At 37.5% G+C, this 14,606-nt stretch overlaps 1 non-coding gene across 1 annotated transcript; it reads right to left on the bottom strand.

Annotated features, from left to right (window-relative positions):
- Positions 1–13,599: 13,599 nt before the first annotated feature.
- On the bottom strand, positions 13,600–13,706 carry LOC121212908 (small nucleolar RNA R71). Its single transcript, XR_005908279.1, has one exon. It is a non-coding gene; the product is annotated as a small nucleolar RNA R71 (small nucleolar RNA).
- Between the last annotated feature and the right edge of the window lie 900 nt (positions 13,707–14,606).

The raw sequence follows: 14,606 nt of genomic DNA, 5'->3' as shown, positions 1-14,606 counted from the left end.
TTATTATTTTGTTATACGTGTCATATTGGTTGGCCAAAGTGATGGCCCATATTGGTATACTAATTCATTTTGTATATGGCCATAAAGTATGGCTCATATTGATTATTAGGTTGATGCATGCATGAGATGTGTTGATACCCTTGACGTGTGTGATGAGTTGGTTGTTGGCAATGAATGATAAAATATGGAATCTATGCTTGATGGATGATTGATGTCACTTGGTTAGGTTATAGCATTGTTTAAAGTAAGGAAATGTTTTGAATGATCCTAGTAAGTTATGGAGTCCCAAATATGTATACTTTGGCATGTAATTGTTATGCATGAGTTAAACTATGGATGTTTAAGTAACCCATTTATGCCATGAAATTGACCATTGGCATATGAGAGTATGCATGTGTTAGTGAGGGTGACAAAAAGGCTTGGAAAATAACCTCAAATTTGTCCACACAGGTAGACACACGGACATGTGTCTAGGCTATGTGTGACACACGGTCAGCCCCATGGGCATGTTGTTCGGCTGTATGTCCCCTACACCTTAGTTTTGCAAGTTAGTATGCATGGTAGTAAACACATGTGTAACACCCCACACCCGTGCTCTACGCCGGAATAGAATACATGGCGTTACTAAACTTAAATACATGCATTCAAACATTTTTGAGTCACTAAGACTTGATCAAATTTAAAACTTTTTCGAACTTTGTTTAAACTCCTTAATATGGGCCTACGAGGCCTCAAAAATTAATTGGAAGCCATTCAAAACCAAATCGGGTCCTTAAACTGACTTAATAAAGATGCCCTTTGAAATAGGGCACACGCTCGTGTGGAAGGGCAACACACCTGTGTGGTTATTATGACAAGGCCGTGTTGATGGCTCATGTGGTTCACACGACCTAAGCACAAGGGGACACGCCCGTGCCCCGAGCCCTGTGAATTAAATTCTAAATTTAAACTTACAGAGGTTTTCACACGGCTTGACACACGCCCAGTCTATGGCTCGTGTCCCTCACACGGCCATGACACGCCCGTGTCTTAGCCCATGTCTAAAAACCTTGACATTCTGTTTCTGACGTCAGTATCAAATAAAGGGCACACGTCCGTGGCCAGAGGCCGTGTCCTCCACACAATTGAGACACACGGTTGTGTCTCTGCCTGTGTGTTTACTATCATGCATTCTGACTTGCAAATTTTACGTACAAGGGACACACGGCTGAAGAACACGCCCATGGGGCTGACTGTATGTTACACACAGGCTATATACATTTCTTATATTCAACCATGCCAACAATTTGACATTCATGAAAGGCTATCTTGCATTCATATATAAACTTTCAATATTAGCCATTTTCCATGGCCTTATACAAAATGAATCAAATGCTAAAGTAAGCCAACACATTTGGCCAATTAACAATGACACGAAACTCAAAAGTCAGGGTCCTATGCATGCTATAATCAAAATAAAAGATCCAACTATACCAAGTGCTTCTGATGATAGTGTGATCGATGCCTCCGATGTCCGATAATCCTCGAGCTAATTAGGCGGCACTATAAGAAAATGGAAAGGAGAGGAATTAAGCATAAAGCTTAGTAAGTTGCATGCAAATAAATATAACAGTAACTTTATCATTCATCATCATGCTCATAATACAAAAGTAGGCATAAGCACAACGTACTCATCACTATCCAATACAATTCACATGGCATATATTGAGCTCAGATCTTATACATGTCAAATAGGTACCTGTACTATTCACAACATGGTTATACTTTTCTCATTTAAATTAAACTGTAACTCTCACCGTTGAACCATTTGGAATGCTATCGAATATTCATTAAGCCTAAAACATAGGGTATAATGCCGATGCCATGTCCCAGACATGGTCTTACACTGGCTCATCCATCAAGTCGATGCCATGTCTCAAGCATGGTCTTACACTGACTATTGAAATCAAGGCCGACTCCATGTCCCTGACATAGTCTTACACTAGCTCTCACATATCCATGCCGATGCCATGTCCCAGACATGGTCTTACACTGACACATCTTGTAGCCAATGCATGTCCCAGACATGTCTTAGACTGGCTTACATCTCGAGGCTGATGCATGTCCCAGACATGTCTTACACTACCTCTCGTCTCAATGCCGATTCCATGTCCCAGACATGGTCTTACACTGGCTCTCATAATGTGGCTAATGCATGTCCCAGACATGTCTTACACTGGCACACAAATAACCCGAATGTCATGGCATGAATATCCAATTTATTTCCTAAGGTTCAAACGAGAGTACTACTATCTCAATATTCATCACACATAATCAATTTCCACAACCAAGAAATTTATGCTATATCAATTCAAACACATATAATAACAATGTAGTTGTATTATTTACATACAACTTACCTTAGATTGCAAAATGTAGACGACTAGTTCGACTTAGTCCACTTGTTTTGCTTTTCCCTGGTCTAGGCCCGAATTTTGTAATTCTTGATCTAAAATGATAGAAATTCATTCATTTCACCAGAATATAAATCTAGACACTCGAAAATTCATAATTGGGAAAAAATGACCATTTTGCCTCTAGACTTTCACAAAATGAACATCTTAACCCTAGGTCTGAAAATCGATTTTTATCACATTTTCTCACTAACCAAGCCTAGCTGAATACTTTTTATACTAGAAGCAGTCCAAAATTCTCATTACTTCACACATTTATCACCTATTTTACAACTTATGCAAAGTGGTCCTTAGTTAGGGTTGCCATGAAAACTACTTCACAAAAGTTGTTTATTTCATAGCTATGATTCATTTTCTTCCATAAAATTTCAGAAAACAACATGAACACTCTCATGGTAAAACCCTAGACTTTCAACCATTTAACAAAATAGTCCCATTGTTAGAAAACTCATGCTACAAGGGTTCTAAAAATGTAAAACTATTGAAGAAAAGCCAGTAAAGTCACTTACTTGCAAGAGTAGAGAGTGGCTGAAATTTTTGAAGCTAAAAAATCCCTACAATGGCTAAATTTTTGGTGGAGAAGGAGATAGGGAAAAAGATGATATCTTTTCTCTTTATTTTATTTCATTTTGGTCAAATAAATTACCAAATTTCCACCTAATCTTGACTTTCTCTATCTTTTGTCTCCTATGGTCGGCCATCACTTGTCCAAGGGTCTATTTTCCCTTTAAAGACCCCTAATTTTGGTTTTCTAGCTATTTAACACCCTTAGCTATCAAAATAAGACTTTTGCATTTTATGCGATTTAGTGATTTTTCACAATTAAGCATGAAATCGTTAAAATTACTTCGCCAAAATTTTCATGCACCTATATAATCATGCTATAACACATAAAATAATATTAAAAATAATTTCTCTGACCTTGGATTAGTGGTCCCAAAACCACTATTCCAACTGGGCCCAAAATCGGGCCATTACAATTCTTCCCCCTTAGGGATTTTCGTCCCCGAAAATCTTGCCGGTGAATAAATTTTGGTATTGGTCTCTCATGGTCTCCTTGGGTTCCCATATGGCTTCTTCGACTCCAAGTCTATGCCACAAAACTTTCACGAGTGCTATACTTTTATTCCTCAATTGTTTGACCTCCTGACCCAAAATCTTAACCGGCTTTTTGCCATAAGTCATGTCTGAGCTAATCTCAACCTCTGTTAGCGCAATCACATGTAAAGGATCCGATCTATATCGACGTACAATGGACACATGAAACACGTCGTGAATCTTTTCCAATTCTGAGGGCAAAGCCAATCAGTAGGCAACAGGCCTTACTCTTTCGGTAATCTCATAAGGTCCAATAAACCGTGGACTTAATTTGCCTTTCCTTCCGAATCGGAGAACCTTCTTCCATGGGGATACTTTCAAAAACACTTTATCCCCAACTTGAAACTCGATATCTTTCCGTTTCAAATCCGCATAGGATTTCTGTCTATCCGAAGCGGCCTTCAAATAGTCTCAAATCACCTTAACTTTCTCTTCGGTTGCTTTAACTAAGTCAACCCCGTGTATCTGATTCTCTCTGAGCTCGGTCGAATACAAGGGTGTTCGAGACTTATGCCCATACAAAGCCTCATAAGGCGCCATTTTCAGACTTGACTGATAACTATTGTTATAGGCAAATTTGACTAGTGGTAAATAGTTTTCTGAACTGCCTTGGAACTCGAGAATACAACACCGCAACATGTCCTCTAAGATCTGAATTACTCTTTTTGACTGACCGTCGATTTGCGGGTGGAAAGCTATGCTAAAATTCAACTTTGTCCCCAAAGCTTCGTGCAGCTTCTTCCAAAACCTCGAGGTAAACCTTGGGTCCCTATCTGAAATAATCGATAAGCGCACTCCATGAAGTCTCACGATCTCAAAAACATATAGATCGGCCAATTTCTCAAGGGAGTAGTTAGTACGCACTGGTATAAAATGTGCCGACTTAGTAAGTCTATCAACAACTACCCAAACTGAATCCTTTTTCCTTGGTGTCAAAGGCAACCCTGACACGAAATCCATGGTTACTCGGTCCCACTTCCACTTGGGAACCATCACAGGTTGAAGTAAACCTGAGGGTACTTGGTGTTCGGCCTTCATGTTGAAAAACTAGACACTTAGAAACAAACTCAGAAATGTCTCTTTTCATTCTCGACCACCAGTACTTTTTCTTCAAGTCATTGTACATTTTCACACTACCCGAGTGGATAGACAAACAACCACTGTGTGCCTCTCGTAAAATCTTTTGTATGAGCTCATTATCCTTGGGTACACAAACTCTGTCTTGGTACATCAAGCATCCATCGGTACTAATCTGAGAATTTGATTCAACACCCAACTCACACTGAGTTCTCTTGGCTTGCAATTCACCATCGTTATTCTGAACTTCATAATTTTTTTGGAGAAACATCGGTCTAGCCTTTAATTCTGCTAGAACTGAACCATCCTCTAACAAGGCCAATTGGGCGTTCATTGCTTTCAAAGAAAATAAGGATTTTCTAATCAATGCATCTGCGGCCACGTTCGCCTTTCCCGGATGGTAGTCGGTAATCAACTCATAATCCTTTATCAACTCTAACCACCGCCGTTGCTGTAAATTCAGCTCCCTTTGATTAATCAAATACTTTAGACTCTTGTGGTCAGTAAATACTTGGCATCTCTCGCCATACAAATGGTGTCTCCAAATTTTTAATTCGAACACGATGGCTACTAGCTCCAAATAGTAGGTCGGGTAATTCTTCTCATGTGGCTTTAGCTGTCTCGAGGCATAGGCTATTACCTTGCCTTCTCATAAGCACGCACCCCGATCCATCCAATGAGGCGTCACTATACACCACAAATTCTTTGCCTGATTCCGGTTGCACTAAAATCGGAGCTTCGATCAACAAAGCCTTTAATTTCTCAAAACTTTGTTTGCACTTCTCTGACCATTCGAACTTGACATCCTTTTGTAACAACCTTGTCATCGAAGTGACTATCATAGAGAATCCATTCAGAAATCTTTGTAGTATCCAGGAAAACCCAGAAAGCTTTGAACCTCTGGTACATTCGTCGACGGTTTCCACTCAACAATAGCTGAAATCTTTCTTGGGTCAACTCTGATCCCGTCACCAGACATAATGTGTCCCAAGAATCCGACCTCTCGTAGCCAAAATTAGCTCTTAGTGAACTTGGCGTACAACTACTTATCTCTCAAGGTTTGTAGAACCGTTCTCAAATGCTCTATTTGTAACACCCTTAACATGTATCCGTCACCAGATTAGGGTTATGAGGTATTACCGATTAAACTATTATTCTTACAAACGTTTTTTTATAAATTTTAAATCCAAATTCATATCACATATAAGCTCATAACTCAATTCATTATCAAATCTTAAAATAAATTTAAGATACACATTACATCACAAATAATGTATAATCTAAAATGTACATACAAATTTAAATATTTACTTCATACACGAAACATAGAACACATCTATGGCATCATTATTGATCATTTGGCTTAATGGATACATATGTCACGTGTATGCACAGGTTGCATTAAATTAAATATATGCTATTATTATTTCTTTGTTTTATTTATTTATATGGCATTGCTACTTTAACTATTATGTTATTCATAAGTAATACGTTAAGGCAGTCTATTTCACTTTTTATATACTTATAAACATATAAGTAGTTATAACTGACCATGACCAAACAAAACTATAATGCAAATTAAAATTTCAAATTAATAAATCATTATCGCATTAAGAATACAATATTTATTACCAACCTCAATCGCATTTTTTTACCATTTAGTATAAGTCCCTCAAAGAGCCCTAATGATAATTTAATATATTATCATGCAAAAATTCATTAACTTATCAAACTGGAGATAAATTGCTAATGACAATCCTTGCACACACTTCATTTAAGCGCACATGTCAAATAAATAACCAAAAAAATTTTAGCATGTATTTAATACTTGTTACCTTTCATCACCGAATGGTAGTACCCAAATCTAAGCTTACTAAGAATTATGTCCATGCATTTACGAATCTAAACCAAAGCATAAAAACAAATTCACATATGTATATTTCACCTTATCTCAAACAAATCCAAATTAGTATAACATGCTTATGATCGAACTTATCATGTCACTTACTAAATTATAATCCAACTTTTATACTCAATCATATTGCATCACTTATAAATGTTTATAAGTTATGGCATATTTCTCCCTACCTCATGCAAAGTCACTAACCTAATTCAACATTTCAATACACAACCCATACTATATTCATCCATGGCACACAACATATGAATCAAAATGAACTTATACCATTATCAATCTAAAATCGAACACAAGAAGAGAAACAACCACAACCAAAGCACAATCAAAAACCAACTTAAGTAATTTAGCCATTTTCACATGGCTTGTATATACATTCATTTCCAAAATATTTAACACCAAAACCAGCCTATACATGCCATAATTCAAGTTTAGTTCAACGGTACCACAACAATAGATAGTGTGATGATCTTGACTGTCGATCCCCGAACTTGTAGCTTGACTTCAAAATTTATAAAACAGAGTAACATAATACACAAAGTAAGCTACCACAGCTTAGTAAGTCATAAGCAATAAACAACTCAATAACATATTTTATTTATATTAACTAAATGAAATGTATTAACATTTTTAACCATCTAAGCCGAATACATGTACTATTAATTAATATATTATAAATCATCTTCCAACTAATAGCCAAAATAACCATACATCCATTTACTCTTTTATACAACTTAAGAATCATCAAATGTCATCCCATGTTTATATAATACCTAGGTAGCCGAATACACAGTTTATATGTACACCTGTTAAGTAACATTTCAATGATTCATATATCATTCGTTCACAAGCCAAATACATATACCAAACGCACAAATTCTTCATTAACATTACACATGATTTATAACAAAGGTTCAGAGTATTATCATGCCTTAGCTCAAGTGGATATCAAGTTAATTCATACCTGGCCATTTAACTTCTAATACACATCTGTACACAATTTACCTTTGCCCAATGAACCATTCGGAATCGGATAGGACACTCGGATTATCACACATATCGTACAATGTCAACGTCCCAGACATGGTCTTACATGTAGCCACATATCGATGCCACTGTCCCAGACAGGGTCTTACTCGTAAACACTTATCGAAAACACAAATCGATACCATGACTTACTCACACACATATATCGAAATCCTATGTCATGACATATGTATCCTAGCTATTCCTAAGGTTCATACGCAACATATGTATCCTATGTCATGACGTCGTAACTCGGTCGAATCGAATTTAGAAACGAAGTAATCAAGCCTTTCCATATTCGGCTATATCAAATATAAACTTCAACATTTCATAACAGCATGTATTTTTAATATTTAACTACAATTAAACACTTCTATTTACTTATAAACTTACCTCAAACGTCGTAGAACGAGACGGGGCTGCTAATCGACAACTTTCGTTTTTCCCCGGTCCAAGTCCAATTTCTTTGGTTCTTGATCTAAACATATTCAAATTAATCTCATTCAAACATATTTTCATTCAATTTAGCCCAAAAACACATAAATAGGAAAATTACCATTTTACCCCTAACATTTACAATTTTTACAATTTAGTCCCTATTGCACAAAACACAAAATACACAAAATTTCACAACACCCATGTTAGGCTGAATAGTACCCATGCTCATACAAGTCCCTATATTTTATCAATTTCACATTTTAATACCTCAAATTTTTATTTTTGTAATTAAGTCCTAATTACTCAAAATCATAAAAAACTCCAATACAAAATATGTTAATCTAAAACATATCTTCCATTTTTCATCATCAAATAACAAAAATCACAAGCTATCAACAATGGCGCAACTCAAAATATTCATCAAAATCAAAAATTAAAGCATGGGTCTTGAAGGTTACTAAGCAACGATCTCAAAAACGTAGAAATTATCAGAAACCGAGCTAGATACATCCCTTGATTAAGCTTGAATATGGCCGAACCTAGGTTTCTTTTCTTTTCTTTGGTTATTTTGATATTCGGCTATGAGTAAATATGAACACATTGTGTTTTGTCTTATTATTTTATGATATATCTTATATTATAACATTTTATTTCGTAAGTTACTATTTTAACCTTAATATAAACTATTTATAATTAACCTACTCTTGACCGAATGTGTCCATGCAACATTTCAAGGGTTTATTTGCATTATAAGTATCTCCACTAATAAAGACAACAACAATTAGGCACTTTCACATTTAACCATTAAATTTTTATTTTACGCGATTAAGTTCTTTTATTTAATTAGACACTTAAACGACAAAATTAAATTACAAAAATTTCACAGATATAAATTCACACAAAATAAACACAGAAAATAATTTTATTTTTTTAAATATTTTTCTGACTCGGATTCGTAGTCCCGAAACCACCGTTCCGGTTAGGGTCTAAATCGGGTTGTTACACTGCGTGCTCACTCTCGTCACGTAAGTAAATCGGTATGTTGTTGATAAAGACCACCACAAACTTATCCAAATACGATCGAAAAATGTAGTTCATTAAATCCATAAACACCGCAGGGGCATTCGTTAAGCCGAAAGGTATAACAAGAAACTCATAGTGCCTATACCTCGTCCTAAATGCGGTTTTCGGTACATCTTGCTCCTTAACCCTTAGCTGGTAGTAGCCAGACCTTAAATAGATCTTAGAAAACATGGTGGCTCCCTTCAACTGATAGAACAAATCATCGATCCTTGGCAAAGGATACTTGTTCTTCACAGTCACTTTGTTGAGCTGTCGGTAGTCTATGCACAATCTCATCAATCCATCATTTTTCTTCAAAAATAGCACTAGGGCACCCCATGGAGAAAAAATCGGTCACGCAAATCCCTTGTCAGTTAACTCTTGTAGTTGAACCTTCAACTCCTTTAACTCCATAGGGGCCATCCTATACGGAGCAATCGAGATGGGTGCCGTACCAGGGACTGACTCAATTCCAAATTCAACTTCCCTCACTAGAGGTAGTCTGGTAATTCCTCTGGAAACACATCTGTACACTCACATACCACTGGCACTAATTTGATCTTCAATTCAGACACTTGAGTGTTCAATACAAAAGTAGATAAGCTTCACACCCTTTTCTCAAATATCTCTCCGCAGTCATAGACGATATCACTACAGGTGAGTTATCCAATTCATCTGGTTCAACCCAAAGAAAATTCCCGTCTTCACATTTCAACTCGATAACTTTTCTTCCACAATCCACTACTAAACCATGAGAAGTCAACCAATCTATAACAAGGATTAAGTCAAATTCATCAAACGGTAGCAGCATGAGGTTAGCTAGAAAACAATGACCTCTAACCATCAAAGGACAGTTTCTACATATTTTGTCAACTAACACATGCTTGCCTAATGGGTTTGACACCTTTACTACAAATTCTGTAGACTCAATTGGCATATTCATACTGGGTACTAATTTCATGCAAACATAAGAATGGGTAGACCCTAGATCAATTAAAGCAACAACAAAAATATCATGAAGAAAAAAAGTACCCGTAATCACATCTGGTGAAGATGCCTCTTCGCGAAAGCAAATGGCATAAGTTCTTGCAAGCGCTTGATCCTCAGACTTCACAGCTGAATCTCTAGGAGCACCTTTACTACTAGCCCCACTACCCGAGTTCTTCTGTGGTCTACCCCTCGAAGGAGCACTATTCGTCCTTGCTTTTTCTCTTTGTCATCTAATTCTGGACAGTTCCAGATGAAGTGGTCTAGTGATCCACATTTAAAACAACCCCTCTCATTCCCTTGGCACTCTCCAAAATGATGCCTACCACAGTGTGAACACTTTGGCCTATTTGGCCGAGCACTACCAACACTAGCGATAGAAGTGGTTTGAGCTTTAGACATCGTGTATTGCTTGTTCTTACTCTTACTCGAGAACCCCACTGACGAATTTGATCGGGTAGGAAACTCTCTCGATCTCTTACATGAGGTCTGCTGTAATTTCTCCATCTGTCTTTTCCTTGAGTCTTGGGACTCGATGTTAGCTTTTCTCTTCTCTTTGGCCAATTCCTCGGCCTTACATGCTCTCTCCATGAGCACCACAAATTCCCTCAATTCTAAGATTCCAACTAATAGTTGAATATCTTCGTTCAATTCGTCCTCAAATCTCTTGCACATGATGGCTTCGGTAGATACGCACTCCCTAGCGTATTTGTTGAGCCTCACGAACACATGCTCATACTCTGTTACTGTCTTTCGGCCTTTCTTTAATTCGAGAAATTCCTTCCTCTTTTGAAATTCTTCCTGAAAGAATCCCTAAGTTACTCGCTCTTTCGGTACGACTGACACGAGAGTATTCCACCATTGGTAGGTTGAGTCTCGCAGGAGTGACACTGCACATTTCACACACTCCTCAGGCGTGCACGATAGCTCATCAAATACCCTAATGGTATTTTCTAGCCAAAACTCTGCTCTCTCTAGCTCATTATCAATATTCACCTAGAATTCCTCAGCCCCTTGTTTACAGATTCTGTCCACTAGAGGTTTCTCTCTTCTAGCCATCTTTGCTCCTTGAAGAGCTATACGAATGGGTTGAAGAATTGGGGGAGGTGGAGGAGGTGGAGTATTTGAATTGGCACGAATGAACTCCGAATACCACGCATCCATCATGTGGAGGTAAGCTTCTCTAGCTCCTTCACCCTAACTCATTGTCACGGTCCCACTATCTACTGGCGCGGTCCCTTCAACGGGAGTCAATGCATTACTCTCCATATCATCTACCGTAGCTACGTCAGGATCCATTTATTATATATATAAAAACACAATTCATCTCGTCAGGAGTCGTCACACTATCAATATACAATTATGGCATGTAAGATAGACTCGAACTCACGCTAGGTTAGTCCTAGAACTAAGTAAACCATAGTTCTGATACCATTAAATGTAACACCCCACACCCATGCCCTACATCGGGATGGAATAAGAGGCGTTTGATAAACCGTAATTTATACATATTTTTAACCCATATTGAACGCATTTTATGGATGATTTCCTATTAGAATTGGTGAATTTGATGCTCTTAATGCTTTAATTCATGTTTTATACTTAGGAGAGCATAGGAGAGCGAAGGAATGAGAAACGGGCCAAAAACCGAAGAAAATAGGCCAAAGTACGAAATCAACACGGCCTGGACCTTCTCACACGGGCAGACCACACGGCCGTGTCAATTTGGTAGGCTCGAGCATGGCCTGAAGTAATCGCACATGGGCGTGTTACACGGGCGTGTCCCTGCTGAGCCCAAGTTGAGTCCAATTCGGAAAAGGATAATTTTGAGGGCTCTTAGGCATTCCAAAGCCTATAAATACACCCTAGAGGAGGAATAAAAGGGAGGCACAGAATAGGGAGTAAGGAATTACTCCAAGGAAGCCGATTGATCCATCTCAGAAGCCAGATTCACCATCAAGACTGAAGATCTCTCCTCAATTTCCCTTCAGGAGTTTTGGGTTTTCTTTATGTTTTGTATTCATTATTCTTCTGAGATGTTTTTCTTTTTAGTTATGAATCCCCTAAATACCTAAGGGAAATGAAACCTAAGACGAATTTTGTTATTATTTTCTGAATTGTATGATAAATATTTAACTTGGTCTTAATTATGTGTTCTTAATTCTTGTTTTGATATCCCAGGATACTGATTCAAGATCAGCTCTTATTCAGAGGAGGAATAGACCCTGTCTAAGAGTACATTTGTCACAATTAAGCGGAGTTGTTTTCACGCCTAGACATAGGGTGACAAGATTTTGCCGAATTAGGGTGAAACCTAATAAGGGGATCTATAGATCGAGTTAATGCAACCCTAGGGTGTTAATTAGAGACAAGTCTCTATTATTCAATCTAGGGATTAGACGTTTTTAGTCTTGAATAGGGATAATAACATAACTTAAGGATCTCTACGGAACAAGTTAAATGAATAAATCATCCGATTCGGAGCCAGAATAACAAGTACAGTCTAGGTGGATTTTTCCTTAGGTATTGTCTTAATTCAATCGATTTTCCAAAAAGAAATTCCCCAATTCCATTCTCTGTGAATCCTTAGTTTTGATAATTAGTTAGTTAAAACAAAAACCTCTTTATTCTTAGGCTAGATAATAAAAAGGCAGTCATTACTAGTACTTTTAGTTCCCTTGGGTTCGACAATCCGGTCTTGCTAAAACTATACTACTGTTCGATAGGTACACTTGCCTACATCGCGATAATAGTTAGTTTCAAGAACAATTAATTATAAATATTTAAAACCTATCACGAAATCCCGCGATCAAGTTTTTGGCGCCATTGCTGGGGAACTAAAATATTAGGAACACTCTATTTTTATTACTTTAGCCATTATTTTTTCTTGCAATGTAATTTTATTTTTAATTTTATTCTAATTTACTAATTTTGTTTTTTCTTTCTTCTGGCAGGGTTTTTTTTATAGTTTATGACTAGAAGAAACTCGTCAGGACCACTACTTTTTAACGAAGAAATCGATCGCACAGTTCGTAGAAACCAAAGAGAAATAAGGCGAAGCCTAAGATAAACAAAGAACGAGCAAGAAGATGATACTCAACCCCTAACCGAAGAGATGGCTAAAAACCAAGACAATTAGCTACCTCTTGCAATTGCTGCTAATGAAAATCCTGCTCCACGTACTATGTATAATTATGCTAAACCTTCTTTAACAGAAACTGAATCGAGCATAATTAGACCTGCTTTAGCTGCAAATACTTTTGAACTTAAACCTAACACTATTCAAATGATACAGTAATTTGTTCAGTTTGATGGTTTGTAGGATGAAGATCCCAACGCTCACTTAGAAACGTTTTGGAACTATGCGATACAATTAAAATTAATGGCATTTCTGACAATGTCTTTCGTCTTCAGTTATTCCCTTTCTCATTGAGGAACAAAGCTAAACAGTCGTTGAACTCATTACCACGAGGGTCAATTACTACTTGGGAACAAATGACAAAAAAATTTTTACTGAAATATTTTTCGCCGGCTAAAACGGCTAAATTACGTAATGATATCTCTTTTTTTGTGTAGATGGATTTAGAAACACTCTACGATGCATGGAAGAGATACAAGGACCTTTTGAGAAGGTGCTCTCACCATGGGTTACCACTTTGCCTTCAGATTCAAACATTCCATAATGGCCTGAATCCTTTAACTCAGCAAATGGTTGACGCAGCTGCTGACGGAACCATCAATAATAAAACACCTGAAGATGCTTATGAGTTCATGGAGGAGATGTCATTGAATAACTATCAGTGGCAAGTCATGAGGACAAAACCAACTAAAACAACAGGCGTTTATAATGTCGATTCGATTACTATGCTATCAAATAGGTAGAACTTTTAAATAAAAAGATTGATGGTTTTCTTAATTCTTCACAAGTTCACCCAGTAATGTAGTGCGAAGCAAGTGGAGGTGGAACAAGCCATTCGGAATATCAACCTTATGGCCACAACATCGATAACGAGCAATTAAATTACATGGGTAATAGTCCTCGACCTCAAAACAATCCATATAGTAACACTTACAATGCAGGTTGGAGGAACCACCCCAATTTCTTGTGGGGCAGTCAAGGAAATCAAAGACCACAACCACCTCCAGGTTACCAACAACCACCCTACCAACAGGAAAAGAAACCGAACCTTGAAGAGATGCTCACAAAGTTTATCTCGGTTCAGAAACCCATTTCTAGAACACTGAGACAGCACTTAAAAATCAACAAGCGTCGATCTAAGGGCTCGAAATTTAGATAGGCCAGCTTTCCAAACTAATCTCCGAACGACCACAAGGGAGTTTGCCAAGTAATACTAAACCTAACCCAAGGGAACAGCTCAACACGATTAATGTTCAAGATAAAGAAGGATTCATTGAGCCTGAGCCAGAACCGAGGCAAGAAACTGTGGTAAGCAAAGGTCAACGTGAGGTAGATCACAATAAAAACAAATCGGTGAATGTCGAATAGAAACCTCGTGTGCCATACCCCAACGTAACAAGGAGAGACCGCT

The sequence above is a fragment of the Gossypium hirsutum genome, chromosome A13, assembly GCF_007990345.1.
Source record: "Gossypium hirsutum isolate 1008001.06 chromosome A13, Gossypium_hirsutum_v2.1, whole genome shotgun sequence".
NCBI lineage: Eukaryota > Viridiplantae > Streptophyta > Magnoliopsida > Malvales > Malvaceae > Gossypium > Gossypium hirsutum.
Note: the sequence above shows the minus strand (reverse complement) of the source record. Positions and strands in the feature narration are given on the sequence as shown.